This window comes from Protomyctophum bolini (genome assembly GCF_963924005.1).
Source record: "Protomyctophum bolini genome assembly, chromosome: 5".
NCBI lineage: Eukaryota > Metazoa > Chordata > Actinopteri > Myctophiformes > Myctophidae > Protomyctophum > Protomyctophum bolini.
In genome coordinates this window covers 19,684,798-19,697,546 of record NC_137866.1, presented here as the reverse complement: position 1 = coordinate 19,697,546, position 12,749 = coordinate 19,684,798, and positions in this window count along the sequence as shown.

Below are 12,749 nucleotides of genomic sequence, written 5' to 3'. Positions count from 1 at the left end.
TAGAGGAGAGGAGAGTGAAAGAAGTGAGGGGGACAACGGCAGAGAAGAGGTAGAGAAGAGAAGAGAAGAGAAGAGAAGAGAAGAGAGTGACATGGGCAGAGAAACGACAAGATGACAAGGGATAAGACAAAGGCAGCCAGGACGACACAGTGTATATGGTGGGAAAGGTCGTATATTCTCCCTGGGCTGCGGTCCATTAATTACAGGCCGAGGTGTTATAAGCACTGTGGGCCAGGCTAGGAATAGAAGGCCAGAGAGACAAACAGATTATGCTGACAGTGCAACCGGATGCCGGGGCTGATTCAGGGTCAGTCATACTTCCACCACAGTCACACAAGTTCAAGATATCAATCTCTGTTGCCGGAAAATATCAGAAGCCAGAATTAGGATTACGGCACAGGAAAATCCCCAATGTAAATTTTACTCTCTGTGTTACAAATGGACAAATTAACACTGTGCATAGTTCAATGTTCAGGTGCTTTTTCAAGAGAAAAACTGAAAATATGCAGAGAAAGACTGACAAATTCAGGTACTGCTTTTTAAGAGTTGCATCAATAAACTTTAAACTTTTTTGAAAAATGACAAACCTGAGACGGAGCATTTAAAATGTTGTCTTTCTGTCACTCATCCATCCGTCTCCCAACCCATCCGCCCCCCGTTAATTTGTCGCATAATTAAACAGCCACATGGGTTTCCAGTTATGCAGACGTGTTAAGTGGTGGTGTTTTGCTGGTATGTTTTCATCCACAGGAGACATACTTTAACACTTCCACGCTTCTCATCTCCAGCCTGGAGACAGGCTGACAGGAAGTTTCTCGTAAACGAGTCGCCTTCAATTACAGGCTACAACATCATTACTCATTATTCATTATATGTTTACATATATACACACACTAATCACAGCTCTATAGAGTAGCTTAGGTTGATCCTTCAAATGACCTTTGAAAACACATGGTGGGCACAGATTGAAATTATCTTTAGAGCCGTTACATTTTAAATGGTTGAGGCATCAAAAGCAATATCACAAAGTTGCGTTCAGATCACTGAGGGAGTCTAGAGGCTCAGACGTCTTTTCTCTGTCAGGTGCAAACCTCATACTGTAAGAAAAAACAGCAAAAGTTGCAGATCTGGGGGCGCCCGCTGGCCAAAGTGGTCCAGGCGCATGCCACATATAGGCTTTGGCCTGACAGCGCGTTGCGTGTTCGAGTCCCGTTCATGACGACCTTTGCTGCGTGTCTCTCCCCTTCTCTCTCTCCCTGTTTCCTGTCCATCTTCACTTGATACCGTCAGTAAAGGCAGAAAAGCCTAAAACAAATCTTGTGTCATAACACAAAAACACATCATAACACAAAAATTTGCAGATCTACAATCTCAAAACGCGTCAATTCATATCGCTTTCGAGCTTGTGGATCTGCTACCTTTTGCGACCGCAGCTCGCAGTTACTATGAAAACCAGCAGGAAGCTGTCACGCACTTCCTCCTGTTGGCAGGAAGCGTCACACTTTCCTGTTACTCTCTTGCTCTCACACACACACACACACACACACACACACAATTAGTGTTAAGACAGTTCAGTTGTGGTACATCAGTTCAATTGATGTCCAGCACACCTGAAACTCTGATCAGTTTGGTAGAGTGTCTCTACGTGTGTTGTCAAAGACATACAGTATTCTCGTCTCTCTGATTACTGATCGGAGTACTCTGTGATTCTCAATTATGCTCAACTGCACGCAAACTTTATCGTCATTTAATGCCCGCCCCCACCATGTGTCATATGCACGGCTGTCTATTTATGTTGACAACCCCCCCACATCCTGAGTCAAATACAGCCCTATAGTCTGTGTGTGTGTGTGTGTGTGTGTGTGTGTGTGAGTGAGTGAGTGATCTAGGTGATGATCCAGTCTTCTCCATGACACGCCCCATAATGGAGTGTGTCTTGAGTGTACAGGGTTTGATGAGGTCAGATCAACATAATGTAATGTCAGAACAGGTCAGCTCCATGCAGTATATGGAGATCTAATGGGTTTGATGAGGTCGGATCAACATATGGAATGAGTTCTGTTTTGGCCATATATGGAGCTTATCATGAGGCGTGATGGACACGACACGCAAGTTTTCTATCTGATGTACGATATCTGCATGAATAGTCTTTTGACTGATTGTACAATTATTTGATACTAGACCGGTGCCTGGCTGTAGAGCACCAAGTCGGTAACGATGGAAGTTGGAGATCCATGCCCCACCCGGCAATGCAATACCTGCTGTGCCCGTGTGTTAGAGTACCTGTTCTACCCATCTGTCTGTGTCCCTTTTATGCCCATACTATATATGGAGATTTCTGTATCTGTCTGTCTATTTATTGTTGTTTATTGTTATATATGGAGTTCTGTGTCAGGCACGTCGTGTCAGGCATGCCCAAATATGAAGTGTTGTGATGTCGGAACAGGCCAGCTGAGCCCAGCTCCATATATGAGATATAGGGGTGATCAGGTCCAGAGCCCGGGCAGAGGCTTTTGTGCTGGTTCAGGACAACCGGCTATAATCCGACGGACTCCACACTGGGCACTCCCTGTGTGGGTGTGGAACACGTGTGTCGAATTTGAAGTCGGTGGGGCGAACGGTTCTCGAGTTACGTGGATTACAGACGTACAGACGTATGTACACATGAGAAGTGCCACCTTTAACCCATTAAGACCAGTAAGACGCCTGAGGGCGATGTGGTGTGCACGCATCCGTCTGGGTCTAGAGTTTAAATGGACAGGTATAAGTCAAAAGGGAGACATCGAAGAGGAAGGATGGATGGGGAAGGATCAACATATGGAATGTCAGAACAGGTCATCTCCATATATGAAGATCTAAGGGATTGAGGTCAGATGTGGAGTTGCTGGCCAATATTGATGACATCAGGGATCTCCATATATGGGCTTAATATTCATCCCTGATAATGTCACGTGATGTCACTTTCTCCGACATCTGGGATCTCCATCCCTGATGATGTCACATGCTCTCTCACCTGGGGTGACCAACCAACCAACCAACCAATCCACTGAGGGGAAATGTACGTTTCCATAGTTAACTGCGACCTTTGGTCGCAATGAGGCCAATTCTACAAATGCCTTCTAAACCAGTAGTTCTTTCAAGATTTTTCAAAAATAGCAGGTCTACAAGCTTGCAGTGCGTCACGAAATCTGCTATTTTTGAATAGCAAAAATCTAAAATGCATGAAGGTGGTGCATGCACATCTGTGGCTCAGGTACAGGACAGGAATCAGGGCAAGAAAACAGAATGACACGCGTGTCATTAACTGCCAGGTGCAACAAGCGCTGTCTCCGTTGTTTTCATTCGTTTCCGACGTTCTTTCGTTGGTCCAATCACTGTGTTTTGTTATGGCTTTCCCGTAGCTCCAGTTAGCTCATAATAACATTAGCTGGTTGCTGTGGTGCATCAAGTTAATAAGCTATTTAAAACTCTAGGAGTACTACTCTACTACTGTATAAACCTCAGAGAGAAAAACCTGAACAGTAGGTATAGTATTTCTGATGGCTCTCATATGAAAACATACATGCTTTAAAACAATCTGAATCTGATGTGTGTGATCAGTACTTTGGCGAACGCAGCTACAGACAGACATGCAGGCAGGCACGCAAGCAGGCAGGCAGACAGGCCTGGCTAACCAAAAACCTCTCTAATTAGAGGCCGTCTGTGAACTGTGTCATTACTCATTATGGTAAAGCATAAGAGTTATCAGGAGATTAGTTTACTGTCATGACGACAGTAAACTGACAGTATACTGTCATCCCTATCATCATTACTTTTTTGGCTAGACTGCAACATCGGGCCCAGCCCTAAAACGTGAATGCCTGTGACTGAGTCGCCGAGTGATGAAGTTATAGGCTATAGGCAACTGCAGAGCAATCGACCCTCAAGGTAAATGGGATTTATTCTCAATTGGTCTAAAGCATGGAAACAATGGACGCTTACGGGTTCATTTGGTTCCATTCTGCATCTTCATTCACACAGTAAAATTAACATCGGTAAATTGGCACTGCATAGGTCCTTATGTGTAAATTGTATTGGTTGTATGTGCCAGGAAAGTAAAATAAAGCCCCCAAATTGGCATTTAAGTCAACAAACTGCGTTCAATACAGGACACGAGTCGCTACGTGACATTCCCTCACATTCCCATGCATGGTCACAGTACCCGACCAGCAGCCTACGGCTGACCAGGCCGTGACGGAGAAATACACACGCTCACTTTTTCATAAGATGAATTTGAGAGCTGGATTAAGAAACTCTGGTGGTTTGATACATCCCTCTGAGGACACAACAACTTGCTGGGAGAGTTTGAGAGCAAGAGTGTCTGTCCTGTTGTCTTTGTTTTGTTTGTTTGTTTACCATCTGTCACTGTTTGTTTAACTGCGTTTTATTTTTTATTTTCACATTCATCTGGAACATTTACATTATCTATATTATTTTATTTTGTTTAATATTACTTACTTATCTGTCAAGTGTCAATTATATTCTGAAGTTATGACAGAAATACAAAATGCCGGCCCGGATGGTTAGCTCAACCGTCTGGGCACCTAGGTTGCTGAGCCAGGCTGACGGCATGCCAGATTTTTATTATCGTGCACAATGGCTTCCATTTTCGCATTGCAACTTTTCAGGACTAGGAAGCCTGCATTGATGATGTCACTGGTGGACGGGTTATGAGACACAGACTGAGTAGGAAAAAATATTGTGCTATTTTATCATGATTATTAGTGAGGACTTATTAGTTAGGACTGTTAAAGGACCACTTCGCCACTTGAAAAGTGGCGAAGTGGTCCTTAAAAAAAAAAAACTCTGGTTCTTATGCTTCCGTTGTCAAACACTTATTCATTTAAATTGTAGAGTTTTAGTGCTCCGAGCTGAAATCAAAGACCATTCCCCTGAGTAGACCAGACAGTAGCATGTGCCAATTAAGAAAACTATAGCTCACATGAGGAGCGAGTATTTTTTGCCTGCCCACGGCTGTGGGCAGGCACTTTACCACTGTACCACCCCATCGCCTGTATATCCGTTTTAATTACTTATTATACTATTATGCCGTTACTTATATAGATCAACTAGAAACGATTCCCGAGCGCGGCACAGCTGCGGCTCACCGCTCCAAAACTTTTGAAGAACTTTAATATTTTTGAATGCTAGGGAGTTATACTAGAATACATAAAGTCATCATCTTCATATTCTTCTTGTATGGCGTTTTTCACATAGACATAGTAGGCTACTGTAGATGTGTTTGGGTATGTGGTATGTACCTCCAAGATCCTGTGTAATTGTTGAGCATTTTATTCACAAACAAACTAGAGGATTTCTCAAAGCCCTAATCTGGTCTTTTTTCTGACCATTGTGGCACTGGGATGCCCCCAATTACATACTGTTGAATCTTAACACTTACGAAGGGCTGGAAATTCACAGCAGGAATTCCCAAAGCCCTAAACTTATTTTTTATGACCTTTGACATTTTTGGCTTAAATTGCACTTTTATTTCATGTACAGTATATGTGGCATGTGGTAATGACATGCTGAGACGCCGTACAACTCTGACCTATATCTTCACGTATCGTTAAATGTGTCACCGATAGATAATTAGACAGGTCTGTTGGTTGTCTATATTCACTTGAATGCTTTCAGGCATTTTCATGTGGCACTAAGCTAACAGGATGGCTAGGGGTGGTAACAGGATGTAATTTGGGCTCGTACATCATATCAATTCTTTAAATGTATGACTAGTAGGTGATTAGACAGGAATTCTTCATTTCATCATCGCAATTAAGGCCACAGATATGTGCCGGAATTCTCAAAACCCTAATCTTGGTCTTTTCCGACTCAAAGCATGTTGCCTTCTATAGTGCACATCCAATTCCACGCTATTCATTCTGTAACTATATAATCACATAACTCTGTAATCTCATGACAGGTACTCAGACAAGGCTAATTCACAATTTCTAATCATTTCACACTAAATCTAGTCTCGCGTGGCCAGACTGCTACTGTCATATAAAGCAAGCAATAAAGCGGATGCGAAGCCTCCTCCCAAATTCCATTTAGTCTTTACGGTCGCCCAAATTTATCCTAATATAAAACTCAAAATAATCTATGCATAAAGTTTGCTGCTTTAGCAGAAATGGAAATTAAAAAAATGAGTAATTTGAGATATTTTAATATATTTCCGTGAACGTTCCACTGAAAAATCTCCAATTATTTCTTCCCCCATAGAGATTTACTAAAATATCTAGGCTATATCAATTATTTTAAGCCTAGAATCAAGCCACCCAGGATCCCATCTTACTACAGGACTTCTTTATAGTAAATTTCACAAAATCTTTTAGCCACTCATTGACTGGGGTCCCCCAGAGGTCTATCCTTGGACCTCTCCCTTTTTCCCTTCTACACCAAATAAATGTCTTTGCTGAAAGGACGCAAATGCGCAAAACCAGCTAGATAAATGTATGATGATGAAGACGCCATGTTGCGCTAGTACCCATGATGTCAACACTATGACAAGTGACATGAAATAGTAATAATGACAATCTACAAAGGAACTTAATTGTAACTTAAGTTTTGAAATAATTGGAGTAAAAGTACAATGTACTGTAATGGAGTAGAAGTAAAAGTACAAAAAAATTGAAATACTCAAGTAAAGTAAAAAATACAAATACCTCAAAATTGTACTTAAGTACAGTACTTGAGTAAATGTACTTAACTACTTTACACCACTGGAAATTAAAAGTATTTACTATTTTCAATAACAGCCCTAAAGCATAAGTTGCACAAATATCAGACCGGAAGTCTAAAACCCCTGTCATTTTCTGATCCAAGGCACCTTATTGCCTTCCGTTCCACACATATTCTCTCACATTGGTATGTGGCAGTCAGATGCCCTGTGCAATTTTTTTACTATATCACTGACATTCTATATACTTAGGAGTGGAGGAATTTTATAAGCCATATTCTTCTGACCATAGGCTACATTTCACATGGTGAAATGTTTAAATTGTTATGTGTCACTTCTTCTCAGTGTGACAGTCAGTAGCAGGCTGTGGTTGTGCTCAATGTGCTGGTCAGCCCCCAGGTGTGTGTGTGTGTGTGTGTGTGTGTGTGTGTGTGTGTGTGTGTGTGTGTGTGTGTGTGTGTGTGTGTGTGTGTGTGTGTGTGTGTGTGTGTGAGCGCGTGCGCATGCGTGAGAGAGATAAAGTGAAACCAGAGCATTTTGGAAGTAAGAGCATTTGCAAATGGTCAACTTTCCCTAGATACAAAGAGGTAAGAATAGCTTAACATTATGATTTTACTATTTTCTTAGTAGAAAATAAATGGTGTGGTGTTTAGGTCCCTGTCTCTGTAAGTATAATGATGACCTGTCCTATAGGATCAAATCCCTAAATCTTCCCTCCAAAAAACAACAAACAAACACTAAAGCAAGGGTCAAAGGTTATACAAGTTGGGGTGTCACAAGAAACGTTCTAATATATTTTTAAGGGGTGCTAGCCCCTCCTATATTCAGCTATTAGTGTAGATTTTTATCTTACACAAACATTAAATTCCCATTGAGAATGAATGGAGAATTTACGTCATTATGTAGACGAGCAAATCAGCTATTTTCGCTCTACATGTGTCATTATGTGTCTGATAATGTACGACGATAAGAGCGCCCCTCACTTCACACAGGTGTGATTTTTCATAATAGAAATTCAAATTTCAAAATTACTAGATTGGGAATAATTATTGATTCACATCGCCCTGCAGCCCTAGTATGTGTTCTTTCACTGTCCCGGTGAAACTCCTCACTGTCGGGTAGAAAAGAACTGGCTGGCAACTCCATGTGAATCGGAGATGAGGTTGTCTATACAGTACAACCACCACCATCTCCATGGTGGTGGGTGGTATGATGGTATGGAGATCACTTCTGACATTCCATATGTTGATCTGATCTCATCAAACCATTTACACTCAAGACATGCTTCTTATATGGCCAGTACAGAATTCATTCCATGTTGTTCTGACCCCCCAAACCATGCCAAAGCGCCAGCGCTCGCCCAGCAGTCTGCCGTCAACGATATGCGCACCGACAACTTCCTAACCAACCACCTCTTGTATAGTAACTGAATTGCTGCCCATTTCTACAAACATGGAAATCATGTCAAGTTAATTTGTTTAACAGACCCCTCCATACTAGAATACATATAGACCTCAGTGGATTCGAACCCACAACCTCTGCGGTGGACAGGCACTTTCACCACTGCGCCACCCAAGTGCCCCAAGGATCATGGTTTTAGCCAACAAATAATTACAGGTTGCTTATGAACTCACTAATTAGTCGGCAGCAATCCAGCTAAACTAGTAACCCAGCCCAACATTGCCACCACTGCATGAGAGACGTTTATCATCAGTGAACTGCGTGGGGTTGAACTATGTGTTGCTGCAAGATATCACTGTGCACTCTGCCAGAGGCTTCAGTGTGACTGCCGACACACACAAGGGTCATGGCCTCATACAAAAACCTCAATTGGAGTGAGCAAACTACATTCGGCTTAAGAAAATCGTTAAATCTTGTATTAAAATTGAGATAATTCCACGCCCACATTTCTTTGTGCGCATTGAGCATAATGTAAACGAGAACAGTGATAATGATTTTGTGCTTATTACAGCTTTGGTTGGCCAAGTCAGACTTGCAAAAGTGCCGTTTACGACTGTGCTTTTTGACTGTGAAACGTCACTGACTTTACCTGGCCAATCTCACACTTTTGTAGAACTGCGCTGGGCATGGAATGATCCCTCTCCTGTAGTTTCCCTAACTCTAACCTATCCTTGCTCTACTTCTCCTCTCTCCCCCTCTCTGCGATGGACCAATTACAAGGCGCCCACACAACCTGCCCAGCATGGAAAAAACACGGTCTGTCTGTCTTCGTTCAAAATGTACGGTTTGTGTGTATGTATCTCACTCGGACACACGATATTCACACAGAAAAAACAACACGGTTGCGCGGCGTTAGACGTGAGCACGCCGCAGTCGTGCGCCGTGCTTCTAGTGTAGCACATACAAGGAAACTGTGACCCTGCTCGCCTCAAGACTTCAATATAAAAAAAAATCACAGTCTTTGAAGACCCCACAAATCCTTTCAGTGTAGTTGTCTTTCTAAGGCCAAGCCTTTGCCAGACCAAGTTTAAGACTTTTGTGATTCCCCATGACCGAGTGTGTCTGTGTGGTGTGTGCGCAGCTAAACCTAGACCAATCAACGTCAAACTTTGCACGCAAGCTGAGCTCCCACTAGGCTATAAGGAAGACACTCCACCCCAATGTTTTTCTATTGTCCTCATGGTGTCATTATACCAGGCTTTTACCATAACTTTTAAACCGTATGTCATAAAAAAAAAAAAATTATCATGATGCAACTCACATAGTCCATTTCCACCAAACAAAGTGTATATTTCCACAAAACAAAATGTCATGCCATTTAGCATTTTCTTTAAAAAAAAGAAAAGGGTTTCGACTAAACCTGGAGATTTGGCCCAAAACTCACACCAATTGATTGTATTATATCTGGAGGCATATGGTAACAATTTATCATTCATGGAATCTTCTAAACTTTGTGGGTGCCTGTTTTACAAAATATGAATCACACTAAACAATACAGATTCAAAAGTGAATTCATTGAGACCAATGCTACAAATGTGACAGAAAGATTATTATTTATCATGACCAACACATCCAATGAACACCAAATTGGAATTGCATGTTGAGGGGCAACTATAGATTGCACATCCAAAAGTGCCTTCTATTCTGCAATATGGTGCACCACAAATGCACAAAAGTTGAACCATTATGTTGCAGAATATTATTTCCCCCTGTAACTTCTGCATGTCCTTCCAGCTGCAACCCACGACTGACACAGCCCCGGATAAGACACCCAGCCTGGCAAAGACCAACACTCCTTTTTCTAGTGTTTAATGTTGTAACTACAGTATGTGGTCAGTGCACAAATGGGCTGAGCCATTGAGCTAGGCACAGTCAAACCTCAGAAATGTGAGGTGAGGGGGTTAAATACCCAAATTACAGTAGACTTCAAATGAAAAGCTGCAGCAGACACACACATTGTATGCATTCGTCTGAATCCGAATCTCCAAATTGTAACATGTTTAAACTGTAATGTGCTGTGTTGTATGTACATTATGTGTTAAGTTTAATGAGGCCCAGATCCGTTCTTTATGAAAAACACCACTGCCAACTCTAACACATTAGCGAGCATGCAAAACACATCACAACATAGTGCAGTATTTCACGTACGCAGCCTTTGTTTCTCCACAGGGGAGCCACGCCTGTTTAGTCTGAGCATTTTCACCAATCTTATTTTATTCCTACATTTGATTTTTTGTCTCCGTTTCTCAGCACTGGCAATAATAACAACGTTTCTGTAAACTGTTCTCAGACTGCGGTACATTTCCGCCAGCAGCCAGTATCTTCTCCCATCAGTCAAGTGTTTCTGAACAAGAGACAGACGGCAAACAAAACCAGTCTGAGAAAAAAAAAGGGAGGGAGGGACAGAGAAAGCGAGAGGGAAAACAAGAGAGATGTTGGATTGTGTACAAAGCAAGAGGGTATGGTGGCTTATTTGTCCTTTTTGTGGTGTGTATGTGTGTGAACACATTTTTTTTTATTTTTGTGGCGTGCTTAAGATGTTTTTTCCCCCCCCTTCTTTTCTTTTGTGGTGTGCGTGTGGGAACCTCTGAAGAGAGATGGAATGATTCCTAAAGTCAATGCTATCGGCCTCAGACACTCTCACACTTGGCCAGAGATCAGGACGGGTTGGGGACGATAACCGTTTGGATGGTGGCGCTTGGAAGTGTTATATGGTCCTGAGGCCGTGGCTGGGCGATATGTCTTAAAATCAATGTCACGATTATTACAAACTTTTGCTCCAATAAGAATGAATGAACGATTACTATTTGAGGCCCATAAGGGCAGGAGCCCATCTCCTGTTTCTGTAGCGTGAGGCAGTTTATTTAAGTATACACCCCCTGGACATGGCGCTAGTTATGTCGCAGGGACTTTCCCCAATCCAACCCTTGATGCTGAGCGCCAAGAAGGGAGGCACTGAGTCTTTGGTATGACCCGGCCAGGGATCGGAACCCTAACCCTATCCGCACGCAAAGCCACGTTGTCGGACTAATGTGCCGTCGGAATTACGATCGGATGCCATGGAACCCTATAGGGTTCCTTGACGCAAGTCCAGGGTGCCACAGAATACTTTGATCATTTGGAATGTATCAATGTCACCTGCAGTTGCAATTTACTTTACCAAGTCTCTTCACCAAATATAGCAGATCTACAAACTGCATGTGAGCTTGTAGATCGGCTATGTTTGGTAAATGCTTCCACCGGAATAGTGATGCTTTGTTTTTTTTTGTGGTTAATTATTTTCAATCTATCCTAATGGAAAGTGATATTTTCTCAAGTTTTCCTCATGACGTATCTTAGGGGGAAAGATTTACATATTTATGTAGGGTTAATATGACATAAGGTGCTATAGTAACAATGTAATTCAGGGGTGCCTTGGTCAGTCTCATGTACCTGTATTTTGGGAGCGTATCTTAGTAGTAGTATACGTAGTGTATCTTAATTTAAACAGGCTCAGGCTCATCCAATGAGGTGGAACTTTACGCAAAACCAGAATGGTTTCTCTCAAAAAGTTCTTTACAGGGATGACCTGAGCCAAAAAGGTTTGAGAACCACTGCCATAGAGGATAGAAACAATTATTGAATGCACCTTTTCTGGAGTTTACTTTATTCTAAACAAAGTGTCAGTTCTGCATGGATATAGTATTTGTATTACTTTGGAAATAATTTGATGGAACCCAGGAAAAGAGGACCTTCCAGGACCTTCACTCAAAGCCAAGCAGTGCTCCTTCACTCTCATTAAAAAAGGCATTTTTTGATTGATTGAATACATTATTAGCAGGATTGTTATGGTTATGCTAAAAGGATGACACAATATTCCACAGGGGGCCTTGTTTCCATTGGGGAAAGAAGATCCTGACTGAGGGACGTCTTAACATTGGTCACCGCTTTGCAGGTTGTCCAAAAGCGCGTGAGAATAAAGAGGGAGGACGGAGAAAGGTGTGGGAGCATTCCCCTCTGCCTGCCAAAGGGCACTAGGGTGGTGAGGAATCAACCTAACCTGGAAGCCTTCTTTATTTAGCATATGTTGTCCAGATGTTCTTGAGATTTATGAATGCAATGCGGGATTGGGTCATTTAAATGTCACATAATATTAAATACTGTAGTTGTCTGTGTAAACGGAAAAGAATAATCTGGTTAAAAGAAGAAAAGTCCTGGCTAAATTAAAAGTATTTTACAAGAAACCCATCTGCCTCAACAAAGGCATTCAATTGTAGTCCAATTTGAATGCCATAAAGATGGCAGCGACAAAGAAGGAATTGCGTACAGTGTGTATTGTATTCATTAAAGCTAGAAAACAAAGTGGTGATACTGATCAATGTACTGCACTGCCAGAGATTTCTAAATGTTTTAAAACTCTGCTTGACATTATTGCCTTAAGGACTGAATGTATTTTGATATGACTAGGCATGTAACGATTCACTCAATTCATGAGACAATTTAAATCGCAATACTAGGTTCACAATACGATTTTTAAATCCAGTATGTTCTCTTTAAATTGTTTGCATTACGATTCAAATTGTGATTTAAT